The 22,653-nt window shown below is 35.1% G+C and overlaps 2 long non-coding RNA genes across 2 annotated transcripts; both read left to right on the top strand.

Moving 5' to 3' along the window:
• The first annotated feature begins 1,448 nt into the window (after window positions 1-1,448).
• Window positions 1,449-7,122, top strand: LOC116483226 (uncharacterized). The gene is made up of 3 exons (XR_009210018.1): window positions 1,449-1,553; window positions 1,706-1,893; window positions 6,597-7,122. It is a non-coding gene; the product is annotated as an uncharacterized LOC116483226 (long non-coding RNA).
• Window positions 7,123-8,174: 1,052 nt separating this feature from the next.
• Window positions 8,175-22,238, top strand: LOC116483227 (uncharacterized). The gene is made up of 6 exons (XR_004252217.2): window positions 8,175-8,264; window positions 10,695-10,762; window positions 14,570-14,598; window positions 14,688-14,760; window positions 20,990-21,018; window positions 21,109-22,238. It is a non-coding gene; the product is annotated as an uncharacterized LOC116483227 (long non-coding RNA).
• Window positions 22,239-22,653: the final 415 nt, after the last annotated feature.

Here is a 22,653-nt window from a genome sequence, read left to right on the forward strand (position 1 = left end):
CAGAGGCAGAGGGAATATTTTTATTTGTGCTTGATTATTTTATTATGCATAGATTTTAGTATATAAATAGGTTTTTATTATAGTTTTATTACATATAAGCAAACAATTTTAAATTAATTATTTTAGTTTATCAGTGTCCTCATGAAAATGAAAACGAGCAAATATAAGTGATTATCACTATTCCAAAAGCACTGCTTTAATTTATAGTTTTTTTCATAATAAACTCCCCAACTGTATGTATGCATTCTTTCAATCCAGTTATTCATCAAGCATAACCTGAATACCTATTATGTAGCAGACACATTCCACCATCTCTCAGGACTCTTCCACCCTTAACAACTTCATGTTTACCTGCCCAGCCTGAGCAAGCTGAGATTTAAAATGGAAGCATTAGGACTGAATCCCAATTGGATCTTTTATTCCTTTTTTTTTTTTTTTTTTAAACAAAAGCAATTCTGAAGTTAGAAAATAGTAAAAGAACCTTTAACTGCCATTTCAAAAACTTATGACAGTCTCAAATACTACTATTAATCATTGCAAATACCTAATTTCCATAACATTCTGTAAGTATTGAAAAAAATGAGCCATACCTATTCATTGAATCCTGAGTTTTCTTTGGATTTTTTTTTTTTTTTTGAAAATCGAAGTAAGAATTACTTTGTTTTAAAAGTTTGTTTTTTTATTTTTGCCTTCTTTTTCCACAGTACTTTATGTGCCAACTATATGAGTAGAACTGCCTCTTCTATGTACTATATCCCACTTAACGTAAGGCATCATGGATTGGGTGATGCCACATTACTTTATATATCAATAAGATAATGTTTAAAATGTTGTCAGTTATGATTGTAATAAATAATGAATTGTAAACAGTATTCCAGTGTCAGGAGATGTTAATATGTAAGAGAATAGTAGCTTATATAAGAGAATAGTGAGAAAATGAGCATCTGAGAATGACTGAAATACAATGATACATCTAATGTTTAATAGATACCTCAGTGTAGATATGCTTGTATCATTTTACTTAATTAAAATGTCTTTGTAAGTAGTAATATCTAAAAATTATTGAGCTGTTATTTGTGTTAGAAAGTGTTCTAAATGCTGTACATAGATTCTTATGTAAGCATCACAGCAGTGTTCTGTGGGATAGCTACTATTCTCTTATATATTTTATTGATAAGGAAATTGAAGCAAAGAAAGGCTAAATAACAGCTAAGTGACAGAGCTTACAGTAAATTTTAAGCCCCAATTAAACTGAATCCAAAAGCCAAGCTTTTTCTATTAAATAATCTGCTCTTTCACTAATGTGGTGAGTAATAAGTGCTAACAAATGTTGTACTTTCTTCACAAGAAAATTACGTGTTTGTTTTGAAGACAGAGAAATAACATGCTAATTAATGCTTACAGTTACATGTTTTAAAAAGTCCTGTCACTCTCACAGGACTGCCCTACATTTGGCCTGTGCCACTGGCCAACCGAAAATGGTATTTCTCCTGGTGTCTGGAAGATGTGAGCTTAACCTCTGCGACCGTGAAGGCAGGACACCTCTGATCAAGGTATATAGTAGCTGACTCTTTGAGCATGAGATGGATTTGATTTAAGTACATAGGATAAAATGAATTTATCTCATTGGAATACCACTATATAACTAGTTGGTAAATCCTATGGAGTGTTGATTTTGATTTTTCAGTATTTGCATGTTTCTCAGTCTAATACTGACAGGCTGTGCAACTGAGGCAGGAGGCTTGTGCAACTATTCTGCTGCAAAATGGCGCTGATCCAAATATTATGGATGTCTTTGGAAGGACTGCTCTACACTATGCTGTGTATAATGAAGATACATCCATGATAGAAAAACTTCTTTTATATGGTACAAATATTGAAGAATGCAGCAAGGTATAGGTCAACCAACGTTATTTTCAAACTATCTGAAATGCATTTATTTTAACATTGACACATGTAAGGGTCAATTTTTCATATTTGGAAGCTCAAACATTCCTTCAATGAGAATATTTTGAAATGCCTTAACTGTCTAAGGTTTTACTTTAAATATTGGAACTTTTAAAGAAGCATTATAGGGTACAGCTTTTTTTCATGCACTTACGGTAAATAATTATGAAAACAAATGAATTACAATGAATTTATAATTCATGACAACTGAATTTGGGAAAGGTAATAGTTAAGTGTTTTCCCACTAAATTACTTTTTTTCTAATCGGTGTGAAGTGACACAGGAAAGTAAAATTGGCCCTTATAAATAGGCTTTATTTTAAATTTCAAAGAAAATTAAAGCATTTCACAATAAATGTACATCTTGTTGCTGTTGACAAGTATTGTATGTGAAGGTGATTTCATTTGAAAGTGATTCCTCTGTGGAAAGGCTTAAGAGGGAAAAATGAAGAAAAGGAGAGCAATCAGAAATGCACAAGCTAATTTGGAAATAAGGTAATGAGGGAAAATACTGTGGAGAGGGTTTTTGTGTGTTTTGTTGTTTGTTTTCTTTTTTTTTTTTTTTTTTTTTTTTTTTTTTTTTTTTTTTTTTTTGAGACGGAGTCTTGCTCTATCACCCAGGCTGGAGTGCAGTGGCGCAATCTCGGCTCACTGCAAGCTCCGCCTCCCGGGTTCACGCCATTCTCCTGCCTCAGCCTCTCCGAGTAGCTGGGACTACAGGCGCCCGCCACCACGCCCGGCTAATTTTTTGGTATTTTTAGTAGAGACGGGGTTTCACCGTGGTCTCGATCTCCTGACCTCGTGATCCGCCCGCCTCGGCCTCCCAAAGTGCTGGGATTACAAGCGTGAGCCACCGCGCCCGGCCGTTTGTTTTCAATTTATATGTTTAGACAAGGATCGCTTCAGTTTTGGGGATAATTATTCTTACTTTGGGAAAGAGTTTGTGAGTTGTAAAATTGCCTAGGGATCAATTTTGGGAGGACTCTGAGGAAACCAGGTTGGCAGTGAATAGTGGTGATGAAGTGGCACACACTTCAGCAGAGAGAACACACAATTAATGGACATTATTCAATTCTGGCAGAAACAGCCACTTCGATAAGCATCTAAACTCTGCTCTCAAGTCCAGAATGTCTTGATGGGCAGGTGGGAGATAAGGAGCTTATAAATAGTGAATTCAAATTGGATTTTGAGTTTACTAATCTCTTCTCTACCCCTACCCAGGGAAAGTAAATGAAGTTTTCAGTGAATGGCTCTATCTTTTGCTCTTTCCTCTTTTTGGCCAAATCCCAAATGATAAAGAGAATTTGCCACGTGGGTGAGAGATGAGACTGAAGCGATTATCAACTGTGCTAGTTCGAAGTTAGAATTGTGCATGACAGTAACCTGGGGAATTACAAGCAAATCTCTAAGTCTAGGATAGTCCCTGAAGATTTTAATACAGTAAATCTAATATTTACTATTAAATATTACTGGACATGTATGTTTTAAAATATTTCCTTGACGCTGGGCATGGTGGTGCCTCTAGCCAGAGCGACAGAATAAGACACTGTCTCCAACAACAACAACAACAACAACAACAACAATAAAAAATTTCTTCAGACACTGGTACGCTGCTGGTTAAGAACCACTGAATAAATAAGTGTAATATAAATTCCCATATCTCAAACACGTAAAAAATCTCTAGAAGGGTTGGATGATAGATGCTGCTTCCTTTAAATTTCTCCTTTCCAATAATATTAGCCTGACCCTTATCTGTCTCTACCTCTGTGGTTGGGAAGTTAAAAGGACTATTATTTGCAGTATCTATCAGCGTAAGAATAACACCTTTTCCTTGCCACCATCACTTATTTGCTGCCATTCATAGGGTCATTAGAAATTTGCTGTTATGGACTCTTAATAAGTAGAGACTGACTCTTTCAGGACTTTGAGTCTCTTTGTTATCATTCTGGTGATTAGGTCAATACATCATTATTAAAAGCAGGGTTCTCTCAATTACAATAGTAAAAAATTCTAAACCATTTTTTAAAGCTGAAGCTCTGTTGCAGACAGCCTCAGTATGTCAGTTAAGTACATAGAACTATGGCATAATCAGGATAGCAGTTTTAAACACTGAAAACCATGAAGTTAGTAAGAATACAGAGAATACATATAGGTCATTATTAGAGCTTTAATTGATAAGCCATTGCATTTTTATTTCTGATTTATATTTTACGTAAAATAAAAGAAATTAGGTTACAATATAGAAACTAGAATAATAATTTAATATTATTTTAATAATTTAGTTGCAGCTGTCCTATGAACTAATTACCCATTTGGTGAACAATGTGGGAAAATTAAACAAATTATAAATGAATGAATGTTGTAAAAGTGCTCAAAGTGGGTATTATGACTCTTAGTAACAATTTTTATTGCATTCTTGGGCCTATTTTGGAAAAAAAAAATCTGAAACTAAAGAAAGGAAGTATTTTACATGAAAATACTTGTTTTATATACAATCGCTTGGAGACATATCCATAGCAAATATAAAAATACAAGATCTGTAGTCTAAATGTGTCCCATAGATGTGTTTGTTTGCCTCTATAAATGGTCTCAACATGGAAGGTTTAGGAGACTCGTGCACAGATCTGGATTCCAGGCTTCTCTTCAAGAATCCAATCTGGTGTCCCTTGAGCCTATCTCACGTTTAGGATGCTATGCAGAGGTTGCCCCTTTCTATGAGGCATGTGGTCTCCATTTTGCTACTGTGCCTACCTAGGTACTTCACTTCCTCAGGTCATCTCCCTTGCCTCTGTAGAGATGACTTTACAAGCCCTGTTTTATAATATATTTTAGTAAATATTTCAAGGTTTTCAAGACATTTTATATTTATTTAAATATAGAGTCTATATTTTATATAAATCCCTTGGTAATCGGGTTGAACTTTTGAATTTAGATGGTGGTGTTTTATAAACTATTTTTCATTATATATACCATAAATAATCATCTTCCCATTAGAATGCGTGTAAGCTTTTTAAGGTGAATCATGGTATAGTTGCATAGGTTATGCATATTGCAGGCAACGTTATATTTTTCTCTTCAGCATTGCCTCCTAAAAATGCAAGTAATTGGCCGGGCGCCGTGGCTCACACATGTAATCCTAGCACTTTGAGAGGCCGAGGCGGGTGGATCACGAGGTCAGGAGATTGAGAACATCCTGGCTAACACGGTGAAACCCTCTCTCTACTACAAATACAAAAAATTAGCTGGGTGTGGTGGCACACGCCTGTAGTCCCAGCTACTCGGGAGGCTGAGGCAGAAGAATTGCTCGTGCTTGAATCCGGGAGGCAGAGGTTGCAGTGAGCCAAGATGGCACCACTGCACTCCAGCCTGGGCGACAGAGTGAGACTCCATCTCAAATAAATAAATAAATAAATAAATAAATAAATAAATAAATAAAAGATGCAAATAATTTAGTGGCTTTCATTATGCTATAAATAATTCATATAGGTCATTATTAGAGCTTTAATTGATAAGCCATTGTATTTTTATTTCTGATTTATATTTTACCTAAAATGTAAAAAGTAAGAATTAATATGGAAACTAGAATACAAATAAATTTTTAAAGGAGTTATGTACCAGGGTCCTAAGATTATAATTACATAAATATTTGCATCAGGGTCCTAAGATTGTAATTGAGAATAACATTTCATACAGAGCTTTCTGACAGCTAAGATAAAAATATTACTAGAGAGAACTCATGGACTATTTAATAATAAGCAGTGAAAGTTCATTTGAAGCCTATCTCTATTAATTCAGAGCCCGACCCTCCAAATTAAAAAGAGATAGGCTTCAAATGAACTGTCAATCGTGTCAGAATCTCAGATGACAAAGCTTCTGGGATCAGGAGCACCTGACATTGTCATCTGAGATTCTGACACCATCGATAGAAGAGAATGAGGCAAGTGTGTATCACCCAGAGGAAACCTCCACCTTTACTGGTACGCTCTCACAACTGTATCCCTGAAACTCTCATTTCTCAAATGTTAATGTTCTCCAAAATAAGTATTTACAAATAGGGATTAGGTGAAGTTCAAAAGATTTCTCAAATACTAGACACATAATGCACAGTTTTGTAACATTTTTCAAACATGGGTGATCATGGAGTCTTTCTTTTGGGGTATAATGTTCAACTTCTGGTTAAGTAAATATCCTTTGGAATATATTAACAGTTTAAGAAACATTGCTCTATAGATAATAATTTAGATCATTAATAAAAATACCTGAGACATTTATTACTGTGTCTTAGAGTTTGGGGACATAGAGAAAAAAATACAGCTCTTTTCCTCAAGAAGCTCTTCGTTCAGGTGGGAAACAATAAAATCCTTGAAACATGCCATGCTAAATGCTGTGACAGAAGCAAAGATTCTTGGAACTGGGAAATGTTTGAAGTGAGTTTTGGAGATGACCAGAGTTCTTGTGGTGAGGCAGAGGAGGTTGTTTCCAGGGGAAGGAGCAGAACATAGAAAAGCACCGAGGAGTGAAAAGAAAGGGACTACCTCTTATGTCCTTTCAATTGTATATATTTAAGCTCGCAGGATCTTACATAAGGTTTTCAGTTCAGTTGATAAATATGTAATTTTGTGATTATAAATTGTTGCTGTTGTTTTACAGTATAAATATCCACCACTGTTACTCGCCGTGAGTAAAAGAAAACTGAAAATGGTGGAAGTTTTATTGAAGAAAAATGCAAATATAAATGCAATTGATTATCTTAGCAGTACAGACCTTAGTTCTTATTGTGTTGTTTTTAAACCTGAGTGTCATTTTAGAGTGGTAGCGGTCACTCAATCACAAATATTGTATTAATAAGAAGACTAACTTTTAATCATTGGGATATAGTGAGAAATATCAACACAGATTATCACTTAGGTAGAAAAACAATTATTTGGACGGAGTAACATAAAGAACAGTGTATAGCAGGATTCGTCTCTCTCTATAGACATTATACACATAAAAGGCTTCTATATATAGAAAGCTCTGTATATTGATAGATGTTTGTTATTTGTAATATGATGTGGTGTTATTTATAATGTAATAATGTGATGCTTTTGATTGTATGATCTTATGTTAGCTAAAGGGGTTTCATGTTAGTTTTTCATTTCTACTGTGTCTTGATGTTGTTTTTAATTGATATGGGGAGAGGGAGAAAAGATAGCTTTAAATGGGTAAAACTTTACTTTAATGAAGACAAGCTTTAGGTTCGCACAGGACCGGGTTTAATCCCTAGCTTTCCCACCTGCTAGATGTGTGACCTTGGTAACATTACTTATCACCAAGTATGTTTTCTTCTGTGAAAAGGAGGGTAATAATATATCCTTCAAGGGTGGCTGTGTGTAAGTAACATTATATATATATAATGTTAGAATGTCCAGCTAACAGAGCAAGGTGCTGATGTTTTGGAAACAATGGCTGAGCATATAAGTATGTGCATATATATATAATATATATATACACACACACATATGTAAGAATATAATGTAAGTAACATCATATATAATATATAATATATACAGTATATATTTGATAGATAATATATAATATACAATGTATATTATATATTTTATAGATACTATGTAATATACTATATATATATTTTATATATATATGATGTTACTTATACACAACCACCCTTGAAGGATATATTATTATCCTCCATATATAGTGTTTATTTAAATGCCTAGCACATGCTTATCAGCATCATTAACTGAAGCTACACCTACTACTATTAGCATTCCTATTAATATTATTGTTTTAAGCCTACAGATAGCTCTTATCTGACCCTTTAGCTGATTTTGCATTATAATATATAGTATCAGACTAGGGAAGAAATGAATAATTTTTCACTGAAATTTGCCTACTGTAGATAGGTGGCCTGAGCATAGTTTCTTGCCCATCAAAGGACTTTAAGTTAGCAACTTTATGTCACACCACAGTGGGACAAGAGGCTTCCTTTTTGTTCCTTGCTTTTAACCTTTGTGGTAACTTGCAAAGATAAACCCTTGAGCACCCAAGATGCTTGTTTCTTAGTACACGTAATTGGGTTAATTCTACATGGACAGGCAACATATTAAGTTGATAAAGTATATAAACTTAGCTTTTAAAATGTCATTAAAGTTTTTAATTACCTCTCTGTTATTTTAGATCAGCCCTCATACTTGCTGTTACTCTTGGAGAAAAAGATATAGTCATTCTTCTTCTGCAGCACAATATTGATGTGTTTTCTCGAGATGCGTATGGAAAGACTGCAGAAGATTATGCCATTGAGGCTGAGAATAGAGTGTAAGTCTTTACATAAAAAGGCTAGTGAACACTAAATTGAAGTTTAAAATAATTGTAACAATTGCATCTTATATATCAGGTGAGATTTCATAGTTTGGTTCAAGTAGTTTTCAAGTGACAAATTTTCAAGTTTTTAAGTTTTCGAGAGTTGTGCCACTTTGTCAGCCAGAAATCAAGCAAAAGGCTAGGTAAGTAGCAGTAGGTGCAGGATTCTTGATATTGGAACTTTTAGGACTTTTCTCCTTAGGGATTCCAATGTTGTACATTTTATTTCAAGTATAACCCCTATGCATAGGATAAAGTAGTTTCACATCTTTGATTTTTCTAATTAGTTATTTGGGTCTCAAAATGTCCAGTTTATCAAAAAATCTTGTGCTGTATACTGGGGACCATCTACTATAGCCTGATCATTGAATTTTTCAAGAACCTAAGGGGTTCCCTAAGTCCAAGGAAGACAATCAGTGTCTACAAGTCAGAAGGAGAAGGGGAAAGGACATTCTAATCATTGCTTTGTTTTCACTGATTCTGTTGCTGCTTTCTTGCCATTGAAAGTACTCTTGCAGTCTGGTAATGATTAACCTTTGCCACCAGGATGCCCTTTCTGTTTGAGATCCCTCAATCTTCATGTTGATCCATAAAAAGGCTTCAAAGTTACAACTATTTTTTTTAGTTCACTTGCACATACTTACATGCTCAGCCATTGTTTGCAAAACAGCAGAACCTTGCTCTGTTAGCTGGATATTCTAACTTTATCAACATACATACTGAGCAAATTGACACTTTCACTCACACTCAAAACCTGATGTAAAGCCCACATTTTAACCTGGGCTTCTAGACCTTCATGGTGAGTTATTTTTTGAGTCCCTTTTTTTTTTCTCTTCAAAGCAAATATTAGTTGGGATGGTTCTAAACTGTCAGAGATATTCAAATAATGTAGAAAGAGATGACAGTTTTTTTCTTTATTGCTACCAGATCTGTACCCTGAGACTTTTTAAATAAACAGTGTAAGAGCTTTTCTCAGGTAGTGGAAGCTTCTATGCCATCCTTCCTTAGAGTAGGAGGCATCAACTTGCGGTTGGCCCCTCAAGTGATGTGTTTTCTATAATAATGAAGATCTCCCAAGCTGCTTGCATCACTATCTCAAGTTTGTAAAATATTTTCGGATTCTACCTCACAGGAAGCCATTCATCGGAATTATCTAAGTCTCAAGTTGGTTAGTAAGATTTAACAGAGCTAACCCTCATCCATGACTTATCAGCATTTATAGGTAAAAGTAAGGCTTTGTGCTTGCTTTGGCAGCACAAATACTAAAATTGGAACAATACGGAGAAAATTAGCATGGTGAAGCATTTCATATTTTGCAGTCACGGAAAGGTCATTTGACTGTTTGCTGGCTAGCTAAGTCATAGTTTGAATCAAAACAAAATGAGTGGCCCCTTATATTAGAATTGTGATTTTTCACTAGAAAAATATTTGTGTAAGGTGATCTATAAACTGAGAATGGAGATAAGTAACACATGGGGTGTTGTGTAAATATTTTGTTAGTATGTATCTTGGAAATGAGAAAATGTCAACTTTCATCTACTTCATGGAACTTAAAAAAAATGAAAGTAGGGTTCTGTCTTCCGTGTCAATTGGAGATAACAGCACTGATGGAGATTAGCCATCATTCTAGCAAACATCTGCTGGTTCGTTAGAGTCTGTAGAGAAGTAACAGTGGTAGCCCAAGCCAGATCTTGACATCTGTTAGTTTTCTGCCCTTGGAATTGATGAGCTCAATAATAGTGAACAGTCGTGTTACCTATTTTAATGAAATAATGTATTCATAAATTTATTTATGAATTATGAAATAGTTGAGATGCCCTGAATTATAAGCCACAAATAGAACAATAAGCAGAATTAGGACTTAACATTTTTCTTAAACTGAAGCATTTGAATATTAGAACCTATGAAAAAATACACATTGGGTTTGATTTGGGATTTCAAAATAGTTTCAGCAATAAAGTTCAAGAACAAATTCCACTGCTTTACTATTTCTCTGTGAATGTTAAAAATGCTACTTCATTAAATCTATGTAACAACCTAGTGAAAGAAGATAGTAAAATCTAGAAGAAGACATTGTGCCTAAGAGAAGCAACTTGTTTAAGAGCAAATACCTGTTGGCTATAGAGCCAGGAAGGTGACTTTCCATTATGTCAAGCTGATGTGAAATAGTTTGCTGAGCTATACTGCCTTCACTTCATGAGTACTTCACCTGTTTTTATTATTTAATTAGAAAGGTACTACGAAGTTTGTAGAGCTTACAGAAGAGAAGTGTATAGGATAATTAACATCCTGATATTGTTCAAGATACTCTAATAATTTAGTATATTTGGTAAATGTTTTTGATAATAGTATTAAAATATTAATTTCATTTATTTTTATGCATAGCATTTTCGAATTAATTTCTGAATACAAAAGAAAGAAATATGAAGAGCTTTCTATAAATAGCAATCCAGGTAAGATTTCTGATAGTAATTACTCTTGATGGTACTACCATAGATAAAAAAGAATAAAGATGTTTTGATTACAAAAAAGCAGTTTAAAAAAATCACTGTTTAAATTGCACACGTTTAAAAAATACTTAGTAGTCTAGATTTTATAATTATTTAAAAAGTTAATTGTAGGTAATTTATAATCTCAGTATTGTTTGAAAAAATTATTAATTATGGTTCCTAATATTCTAGATTATCTTTTTGTGTAAATAAGAAAACAAATTTTTAAGTTATTATGTTGTATGTTTTTTTATAGTCACATAATAATGAATTAGACTTTTTATATAATTAGAACTTCTATTTAATTTGTAAAATAAATTCTTTGCAATTAGTAAATGAATCAATAATTACAGTTGGCCCTTGAACAACATGGGATTTAGTGCTGCCAATCCCATGCTGTTGAAAATACATATTTGGTATGTTACATATATTATATATTGTATTCTGAGTACAAGAAAGTAAGCTAGAGAAAGGAAGCTTTTGCGGTAGTTAAAGCTGTAGTTTCCTTGTAGTTCAGTGCTTGAACTACTATTAATCTAGTGTAAGGTGTTCACCCATCCATGGTAAAATAAAGCAAATTTTCTCTATTTACTCATTTTAAAATGTTGGTCTTTTTCTTGCCCTTATGCCTTCTTCATTTGTTTTACTTAATTTTTTATTTATAAAAAAAATAATAGTTGATAGGGACTTTTTTTCATGTGAAAACCATCAGTGAAGAGGCCATGTTGATCTAGGAAATATAAACATATTTATTTGGTGGCAGTAGAAATATAAAACAGAAGCAGAAAAGAGGTACAGTTAATATGATTTAGTGAACGTTTGTAAAACATTAGTGGGGAGTGAGAAATCTTGGATCATTCATAGGTTTCCAGGTTGTGTACTGGCCTTTATACTGCACACGAGAAAGGAGTAGGATGTGTTCACTGAATGGAGAAGTACAGCTGGTCAACAGGGAAGAAAAACTTCCCTTCCCTCCAAATCTGAGGTTGGAGATGCAGACGTAGAATGATGTTATTATAATTATTAGGCAAAGTCATCAATCTCAATGAGCTGTCCATGGTGCAGACGTAGAATGAGAAGCTATCCTGTGACAAAACCCTGGGAATGTCAACATTCCCTCCCGCCCCCAGGAAAAAAAGAGTTGGTAAAGGAGAATGAGCAGTGGCTAGAGAAAGGTAGGAGAGGAGTCAGAGGAAGTGATGTGGCAAAAATAAAAAATGTGAGAATTTTAAGGAGGGAGTATCAATTCTAACAAGTAAGATTACTAAAAAACCAGTTAGATTTAACTTTTAAAAGCTCTTTGGCGGTACCCTTTTCAAAAGAACCATTTTTGAGGTGTAATGTGGGCTGTTGATGTGATTGGTATGTCTGGTGTCCAAATATGGAGGAACAAATCTACCAAGATCCTACGTAACTCTTTTGTAACTGCAGAAGCTACGTGCACAGGGTCAGGGAAAATGGTCTTGACTTCTGAGTACATGTGCCCACACTTTTACAGATTGTCAAAACCTAAGGGTAATGTGTGAGAAAAACTGTGGTCTTCTTATCTGCTCCTTGTGGAAATACTTAGTTTGTACTGAAATCCCTGATAAGTTCTTCTGGATGCATTCTGAAACAAAAGTCTGGCAGCAGTAACTGGAACCAGCTTGTCCAAAGCACATACATCCCGACTCCCTCCAACATGGAATCATAACACAGCCGCATTCCGAGAGTTTCAAGTTTCAATCAGAAGTAGTCTACAGACGTGTGCATGTGTCTTTATAGCAGCGTGATTTATAATCCTTTGGGTATATACCCAGTAATGGGATGGCTGGGTCAAATGGTATTTCTAGTTCTAGATCCCTGAGGCATCGCCACACTGACTTCCATAATGGTTGAACTAGTTTACAGTCCCACCAACAGTGTAAAAGTGTTCCTATTTCTCCACATCCTCTCCATCACCTGTTGTTTCCTGACTTTTTAATGATGGCCATTCTAACTGGTGTGAGATGGTATCTCATTGTGGTTTTGATTTGCATTTCTCTGATGGCCAGTGATGATGAGCATTTTTGCATGTGTTTTTTGGCTGCATAAATGTCTTCTTTTGAGAAGTGTCTGTTCATATCCTTTGCCCACTTTTTGATGGGGTTGTTTGTTTTTTTCTTGTAAATTTGTTTGAGTTCATTGTAGATTCTGGATATTAGCCCTTTGTCAGATGAGTAGGTTGCAAAAATTTTCTCCCATTCTGTAGGTTGTCATATTATTAAAGCCGTAAAGATAAAATGAGAGTTGATACTCAGTGAAACTGATGTGAGTGAATAGAAACTATGAAACAGTGTGTCTGTGGGAGAGAGGAGGACATGGGGCTCCTATTGTGAAGAAGGAATTTGTACAAGTTAGTCCATTTTCTGTAACTTTTATATTCTAATAAAGGAAAACCATATCTTCGTATTTATAAAAATGAGATTTTACTGGTTCGATCACAGGGGTGGTGAGAATAATGAAGAACAAAATGTGGAAGGCAAAGAATGAAGACCAGATAGTGAGATTAGATTTATCAACAAAAAAGAGTGCAAGTGGGGTGGGATGGTGTAAATAAAGATAGCATCTGGCTAGGTGTTTGGGGATTTCTGATGAGGAAACCTGAGAAAACTCACTTTATGTGGACCTGGTATATTCACACTCGAACAGAATATTGGATTATTGTTGCTTCAGAGCTTACTGGAAGCAGAAGGTGGAAGAATGAGAGTAAACCACAGGGACTCAATTCTTCTTTCTGTAGGGGTCACACATCAACAATAGGATAGGTGCTTCATGTTAGCAAAATGCGATGCACTGCATGTCAAACTGACTGTGGAAGCAAAACAATCAAGAAATATATTTTTTAAGTATTATTTATTTATTTTTTAATTTTATTATTATTATACTTTAAGTTTTAGGGTACGTGTGCACAACGTGCAGGTTTGTTAAAATGTAACTGTCAATAATTATGGCAAATATTTTGATATATAAAAGGTGATTAAGATGAAAAAAGCCTCTGATGTTTCAAATATTTTGGTTAGGTTTGTTTTATGGGAATCTAATTACACATTAGGTATTTGGAGTGTAATGTATACATTTTTTGCATAAGTGAATGAAGAGATGGCAGGAGGGCTAAAGTTGAGAATCCAGGAAATGGAAAAACACCAGAAGCCTGCATGACTGTGGACAACATGAGTATTTTTGTTAACTATGCTTCTGTATGTAGATATCTGAACTAATGAACTGAGAATACATCCTGCAAGCAGAAGTGAATGATACATTTTAATGAAATTCATAGTTTTTAAGTTAGAGGACAAAATGAAGAACAGGAGAACTATTGTAGTATTTTAGTATAAATGATTCTTGGGTGATTTCTTCAGGGTACACCATAGCGTTCTACCATGGGCTTTGACATTTATCCTTCTGGGGTCCTATTTGGTCCTCTTGTTTAACATCACGTTTTTTGGCTTCAGTTAAGAGGATCACATTGGTAGAAGTACTTTTCTGTGTTAGTTGTAGTCATGTGAAACCTAATCTCTCTCTTGAAATCTGGACTACATGTTTTATGAAACCTATATTGTGATTTCCATGTGTATATTCCTGTCATGTCTGTATGCTAACCAAAACAAGAGCAAAAGCAACCCAGAGCCTAATAGGTAACAGTTTCAAGACCAAGCATGAAGATTTCAGCTGGATACAAACACTACATAGTGGATGGTGGGCTGTGTCATATTTACATGTACTTAATTATGTGTCCCTTTTGCTTTGTAGAATCTTCTGAGCGACCTCCTTTATCCACGGTAAACAAATGTATTTTCATCTTTAATTAACAAAATGCTTTGTGACATATACATGATATATTAATCATTATGTTGTAAAACTCATTCAGCTTACCCTGAAAGAAGCAGATCCCAGTTCAAAAGTAGCCATAAGAAGGAAGGGTTCACCACCTCCAGGAAAAGGTAAATTTGCCAATACAAATTTCTTCTGGAAAGAAGGATATGAATATATTGGAAATGTTCATAGTCTTCTGATTCTTACTTCTTTTACCCCAATGAGATAGAAGGATTTGATCTAAATGATGCTGATGCTGTTGTTAGTGTCTATGCTTATAAAATGATATTTAGAAGAATAAGGAAAAGAAATTTTAAAAATGTGAGCTCTAGCTCAGATGCTTTTCCTTTTAGATTGTGATAAAGATCCCAGTGTGGAATTTGTATGCATGTTAGGGGTTCAAGGAGGTGAATTTTGAAACTATAAATATTTTTCAGTGCTTCAATTTCTGGTTGCAATACTGTCCTTTACCTAGAGAAAAGCTATACCTGCTGACATTACAATTGTGTTAGAACTTCAACTTCTTTATGTCAGTGTTGTCACACTGAGAACCTTCGAATCTTCACCCAATCACATGCTCTGATTACCAGCTTGAATTTCTGCATGTGTATGTGCGTGTGTGCTTTTGTTTGTGAGTTTGGGTGTGTGTGAATACCTCTGATTCTGGAAAACGAATAAAGTCATTAATCATTTTTTGGTGACTCTTTGGAAGATACAGGGTTTTAAAGCAATGATTCTGAGCTGTTTTAGCCTTAGAATCTTTTATACTACTACAATTCATTGCCTACAGGTAACCAACAACCTGAATTAAAGTTGGTTTGTTTGTTTTGTATTATACTTTAAGTTCTGGGATACATGTGAAGAACATGCAGGTTTCTTACATAGGTATACATGTGCCATGGTGGTTTACTGTACCCATCAACCCATCAGCTACATTAGGTATTTCTACTAATGCTGTCCCTCCCCTAGGACCCCACCCCCCTGACAGGCCTTGGTGTGTGATGTTCCCCTCCCTGTGTCCGTGTGTTCTCATTGTTCAACTCCCACTTACGAGTGAGAAAATGTGGCGTTTGATTTTCTTTTCCTGTATTAGTTTGCTGAGAATCATGGTTTCAGGCTTCATCCATGTCTTTGCAAAGGACATGAACTCATCCTTACGGCTGCATAGTATTCCATGATGTGTATATGCCACATTTTCTTTATCCAGTCTATCACTGATGGGCATTTGGGTTGGTTCCAAGTCTTTGCTATTGTGAATAGTGCTGCAATAGACATACATGTGCATGTGTCTTTATAGTAGAATGATTTTTAATCTTTGGGGTATGTACTCAGTAATGGGATTGCTGGGTCAAATGGTATTTCTGGTTCTAGATCCTTGAAGAATCACCACACTGTCTTCCACAATGGTTGAAATAATTGACACTCCCACCAACAATATAAAAGCATTCCCATTTCTCCACATTCTCTCCAGCATCTGTTGTTTCCTGACTTTTTAATGATTGCCATTCTAACTGGCATGAGATGGTATCTCATTGTGGTTTTGATTTGCATTTCTTTAATGATCAGTGATTATGAGCCTTTTTTTCATATGTTTACTGGCTGAATAAATGTCTTCTTTTGAACATATCCTTCACCCACTTTTTGATGAGGTTGTTTGTTCTTTTCTCGTAAATGTGTTTAAGTTCTTTTTAGATTCCGGATATTAGCCTTTTGTCAGATGGAGAGATTGCAAACATCTTCTCCCATTCTGTAGGTTGCCTGTTCACTCTGATCATAGTATTGGAAGTTCTGTCCAGGGCAATCAGACAAGTCGAAAAAATAAAGGGTATTCAAATAGGAAGAAAGGAAGTCAAATTGTCTGTGCAGATGACATGATTGTATATTTAGGAAACCAAATAATCTCAGCCCCAAATCTCCTTCAGCTGATAAGCAACATAGCAAAGTCTCAGGATACAAATTCAGTGTGCAAAAATCACAAGCATTCCTATACACCGATAAAAGACAAACAGCCAAATCATGAGTGAACGCCCATTCACAATAGCTACAAAGAGAATAAAATACCTAGGAATACAACTCACAAGGGATGGGAAGGACCCCTTCAAGGATAACTACAAACCACTGCTCAAGGATATAAGAGAGGACACAAACAAATGGAAAAACATTCCATGCTCATGGATAGGAAGAATCAATATCATGAAAATGGCCATACTGCCCAAAGTAATTTATAGGTTCAGTGCTATAGACTACCATTGACTTTCTTCACAGAATTAGAAAAAACTACTGGAAATTTCACATGGAACCAAAAAAGAGCCCATATAGCCAAGACAATCCTAAGCAAAAAGAACAGAGCTGGAGGCATCACACTACCTGGCTTCAAACTATGCTACAAGGCTATAGTAACGAAAACAGCATGGTACGGGTACCAAAACAGGGATATAGACCAATGGAACAGAACAGAGGCCTCAGAAGTAACACCATACATCTACAACCATATGATCTTTGACAAACCTGACAAAAAACAATCACTGGGGAAAAGATTACCTATTTAATAAATGGTGTTGGGAAAACTGGCTAGCCTTATGCAGGAAACTGAAACTGGACCCCTTCCTTACACCTCATACAAAAATTAACTCAAGACAAATTAAAGACTTAAATGTTTAAGTAAGACCTAAAACTATAATAACCCTAGAAGAAAACCTAGGCAATACCATTAGGACATTGGCATGGGCAAAGACTTCATGACTAAAACACCAAAAGCAATGGCCACAAAAGCCAAAATTGACAGATGGGATCTAATTAAACTAAGGAACTTGTGCAGTTTTATTTGGGAGTGTGCATGAGGTACCTCTGAGTTTTAAAAATGAAGAAAGTAAGTAGTCATGCTTTCCTGACTCTTTGGTAGACACAGCCTTTTAAAACGGTGATTTTGAGCTGTTACGGTTTTGGGTTTTCTATAATATTAAAGCTTACTGCCGACATGTAACCAAGAGCTTGAATTAATTTAAAAAAAAAAAGAAATCACCCAAATGCACATTAAAAACCTCTTACAACATAAGTGCACATTCATAGATAACATGTAGAACTTGATTTTGTGTATTACAAACTTGTAGAAAAGTTCAGGCAGTGCACTTAATGTATGCAACTTGGTCTTTGTAAAATCAGTGATATATATTTCAGATCTATCCACATTGACCCAGTGAGGTATTTCTTGATTTATTGTATGATCTCATGATATGCCATGTGATGACTACAGCATATTATGCTCTCTTCATGCTGATACCATATGGACTTAAATGTGATGACATACCAACATGGATATGCTTATGTGGTTGCTTTTATTGATTTGTACTATATTAGGAATGAAACAGAAGTATTGGAAATCCTAGCAAGCATAGCTGTATCTCTCCCATGGCTGTGTTGATTGCAACTGTTTCCCCCTTAAAGCATGTCTTTTTGACATGTCCTGACTCTGAGAAAATCCAATGTGTGCTTTTCAGGTAATAACAGTAAGGAGAGGAAATGGCCAATGATCAAAGTGTTACTTGTCCTCTCGGCTCCCCTTCGTGAATGTTAAACTCTAAACTACTCAGATCACAATTTAGAACCCCTTTGTTGATCCCTATAGAGTGTTCCCGGATGTCAAATGACAAATAGGCCTTTGATGAAGAAACACCCTGTAAAGCCATATTGCTCTGGTTTTTGTGTGTGAGTGTGTGTGTGTGTGTGTGTGTGTGTGTATTTTTTTCTCTCCTGAAAACTGTAAATAGAGGAATTTTCATTACAAATGAAAATGTTTCTGTTCCATATTTATTTCCGGTCTAATATACTTTGCTCTTCTTGGATCTAGTAAGGATCTCAGCTTGACTTACTTATACCTGCAAAAAATTATGTCAATGCTTCATTTTTCATGTCAATTACTGACATATTTTCAAGTCTTCACAAGTTATTTCTGAAGATTTTGGTGCATCAAGGAGAGACTGTCATTGTAGTTAAAGAAGTTTTTAAATAGGTTATATTCAATAAAATTTCAGAGCTTGTTTCTCTGGAAAGCATAGACATAGTAGTGTTATGGGTAGTTAAACTTAAAATAGCTCCACAAAGTGTTGTGTACGTAAAAGTGTTCATATCCTGGAAAATTCTAATCTACTGCTCAGTACTGTCTCCTGGAGAGGAAAATAGGTAAGATAGGCTGCTGAGCCTATGATAATAACTCATAATATGAGGTGAAAGCATAGAGACAAAATGAGAGATGATAGATACTCAAACTGATGTGAGTGAAGAACAGCTGTGAAACAGTGTCTATGGGAGAGAGGAGGCCATGGGGCTGCTTTTGTGAAGAAGGAATTTGTACACATTAGTCAAATGTCTGACACATTTAACATTTTAATAAAGCAAAACCTTATATTCACATGTGTCAGAATGGGATTGTACAGATGTCACAATACAGTGGTGGTGAAAATAATGAAGAAACGAATGTGGAGGTCAAAAAATCAAGTCCACCAATATGGATATTAGATTTATGAACGAAAAAGTGTGTATGTCAAATTGGGCAGGTGTAAACAAAGAAAGCAGCTAGCTAGGTAATTTGGAGGTTTCTGATGAGGAGACTTGTGGGAAGTCACTTAATGGAAAGCAGAAGTTGAAAGGATGAGGGTGACCCACAGGGTCTCATTTCTCCTCCCTAGAAGTTTTGCACATCAATGATACATGCTTCGTTCACATCAGTTAGCATATTGGGATACAGCTTAATCTAGAAAGTGTTTTTTTTTTGTTTGTTTTTTGGTTTTTTTTTAAAGCTGTGTTTGCTGAGGTAGTTATTTCGTAAAAGAACCTGAGAGACCCCTATGGTATATCATATGAAACTAGATTTAGAAAAAAGGAATCAAAGAATGCATTTTTAGAGTACTAAACGGATAACTGCCAATAATCATGACAATCATGACATATATATATATATATATATATGCATTATGTCGTATTGGTTGGTTATTTATAAGAAAAGAAGTCTCTAGTGATTTAGAAAATTAGTTTATTTTCATAGGAATCTGATTACACATTATTTCATTGACGTGTATGTTTTTGCAAAAGTGGACGAAGAGACAGTGAGAAGGCCGAACTGCTGAATCCAGGAAATGTAAAAACCTCAGGAGTCTTCACGAGTATAAAGAAAATGATTTTTTAAATTATGACTCTAAGATTAAGTGAACTCACTTCAGATGCATTTAGAATATTTGCATAAAGGATGATTTGATTTTTGGCTGCTCCGGGAACTACTGGAAGCAGGAAAGAGTGATAGAATTGGGATAAACCACAGTGACTCATTACTCCTCTTTGTTACTATTGGGCACCAGAGCTATATGTTTTGTTGATATTAGTTATTCAAATGAGATAAACATGAATATACATATATTGGCTTTGTTTTTCAAGCAGCTAACTATTGGATAAAATAGCAATTTAATAAAAATTCTCTAGAGAATAACATGATACTTCAACCAGACTATTTTAGAAGTGAAAATAATGTTGAATTCTTTACTTGACTCCCAAATGGTTATTTTCAATGAATATTGGAGTGATTTCCAGATGTAAAAGCTTATTTGTATCTAATGCTTGTAGCAACTTTATTTTGTATGTCAAATTTGGTAATTTGTTGTACTTTTTGATGAAGCTTATATATTATACCTTGTTGCCATGAGTGGATGAAGAAACTTTCAGAAGGCTAAACTAGAAGATACAAGAGATGTAGGCATATTACTACACCATATGGGTGTGAGAAATAATGAATATTACATACTAGAATTCACCAAACATATATCCAAGCTGATTAAGTTAGGACACTTCCACTGAAGAGATATGAAGTGTACATTCAACTAAAGTGTCATTATATTTGTGTACCTTCTCACTGATCGATCAAGTTAAAGAGCATGATGAATGTTTGCAGTAAAATGTTCTAAATCATTCTGATATCTTGCATGAAAGACATGCAGGTGCATGTATCACCTGCTTTGACGTTGATTCCCAGGTATATGAGTTGGACTCTGATTTTAGATCACATTTGTCCTCATCACTCAGCATATCCACATTGATATTGACATGGTTTTATTTTAGTTTTAGACATATGGAGCAAGTCATATCACATTTGATATTGTCAGTGTCTATTTCTTGAAGCCTGTATTCCTATTTTCTTCAGTGTATTTCCTTCATGTTTAGTCCCAAGAAACAAAGTATAAAATATCAAAGCCTACAGTAATACAGGCAGGAGGATATAACTTGATATTAACATGCTATCCATGCATTAATGTATGGATAACATTTATCATATGTACATATGTGTGATTATGTATCCCTTTTGCTTTTCAGTGTCTTCTCAGAAATAACCAGCTGAGAAGGTAAAGTCTCATTTATATGTTGAACTATTAACTATATAGTCTATGAAACCTACTTTATGTATTGATTATTTTGTTTCAAATCCCATTCAGGCTACCAGTGGCGAGAAAGATTCTGTTTCGAATATAGCCACAGAAATGAAGGAGGAACCAATATCTGGGACGGGTAATTTTGCAAAACACATCTAATGTCATGTTCAATCAAGATAGAAGAGAACTTCCCTTCCCCAAATAAATCAGTGGGGAGTTCGTCTAAGCTGCATGTTCTGATTCAGTACGCCTGAGATTCTTCATTTGTAGTGAGTTCTCAGGTGACCCTGATGCTGCTGGTCCTTGGCCATGATCTGAGTAGTAAGATTATAGACTTCCCCACATTGAAATTGGGAAGAAGAACCATTGCAGAGCAGTTCAACACATACCAGGCTAAGGGAAAAGCATAATTTTGCTTTAATTTTACAGCATGTTTCCATCAAGAGGGGAAAGAGAATGAGATGAAGTAATAGAAATTATAGGCATCATATTGTATTGTTATAAACAGAGGGAAAAGTGATCCTGATTACTCCATAAATACTGTAGAATGAGAACTAAGAAGACCACTGATGTAGCAATTATTTTCCTCAAGGAAGAGGGATTGTGAGGCAGGAAGGAGGAAAAAGAAGAAGGTATTTATGTAATTTTGGGGTTTCTGCTGAGGAAACCTGAGTGAACTCATTTCAGATGCATTTGGAATATTTGCATAAAAGAAGATTTGATTTTGGCTGCTCCAAGAACTACTGGAAGCAGGAAACAATGCTAGAACTGGGATAAACCACAGTGACTCATTACTCCTCTTTGTTACTATTAGGCATCAGAGATACATGTTTTGTTGACTTTAGTTATAAACATGAGATAAACTTGCATATGAATACACTGGCTTCCTTGTTCAGGGAGCTAACTCTTGGATAAAATAGCTATTGAATGAAACTTCTTTAGAGAATAACATGATACTCCCAACAAGACTATTTTAGAAACAAAAATGATGTTGAATTCTAATTAACTCCTAAAGTGGTCATTTTCAATGAATATTGGAGTGGTTTCTGAATGTAAAACTTATTAATATCTAATGCTTGCAGCAGTTTTACTTTGTAGAAGTATGTTAACATTGGTAATTGGTGGCCCACAACAAAGAATTATCTCAATATCTCAGCAAAGAATTATGTCAATAAAGCCACAATTGAGAAGCACTGTGCTAGATTCAAATCTCTTTTTTTATTTATTTTTATTTTTTATTATTATACTTTAAGTTTTAGGGTACATGTGCACAATGTGCAGGTTTGTTACATATGTATCCGTGTGCCATGTTGGTGTGCTGCACCCATTAACTCGTCATTTAGCATTAGGTGTATCTCCTAATGCTGTCCCTCCCTCCTCCCCCCACCCCACAACAATCCCCGGAGTGTGATGTTCCCCTTCCTGTGTCCATGAGTTCTCATTGTTCAATTCCCACCTATGAGTGAGAACATGCGGTGTTTGGTTTTTTGTCCTTGCGATAGTTTACTGAGAATGATGGTTTCCAGCTTCATCCATGTCCCTACAAAGGACATGAACTCATCATTTTTTATGGCTGCATAGTATTCCATGGTGTATATGTGCCACATT

The sequence above is a fragment of the Hylobates moloch genome, unplaced genomic scaffold, assembly GCF_009828535.3.
Source record: "Hylobates moloch isolate HMO894 unplaced genomic scaffold, HMol_V3 SCAFFOLD_15, whole genome shotgun sequence".
NCBI classification, from domain to species: Eukaryota; Metazoa; Chordata; class Mammalia; order Primates; family Hylobatidae; genus Hylobates; species Hylobates moloch.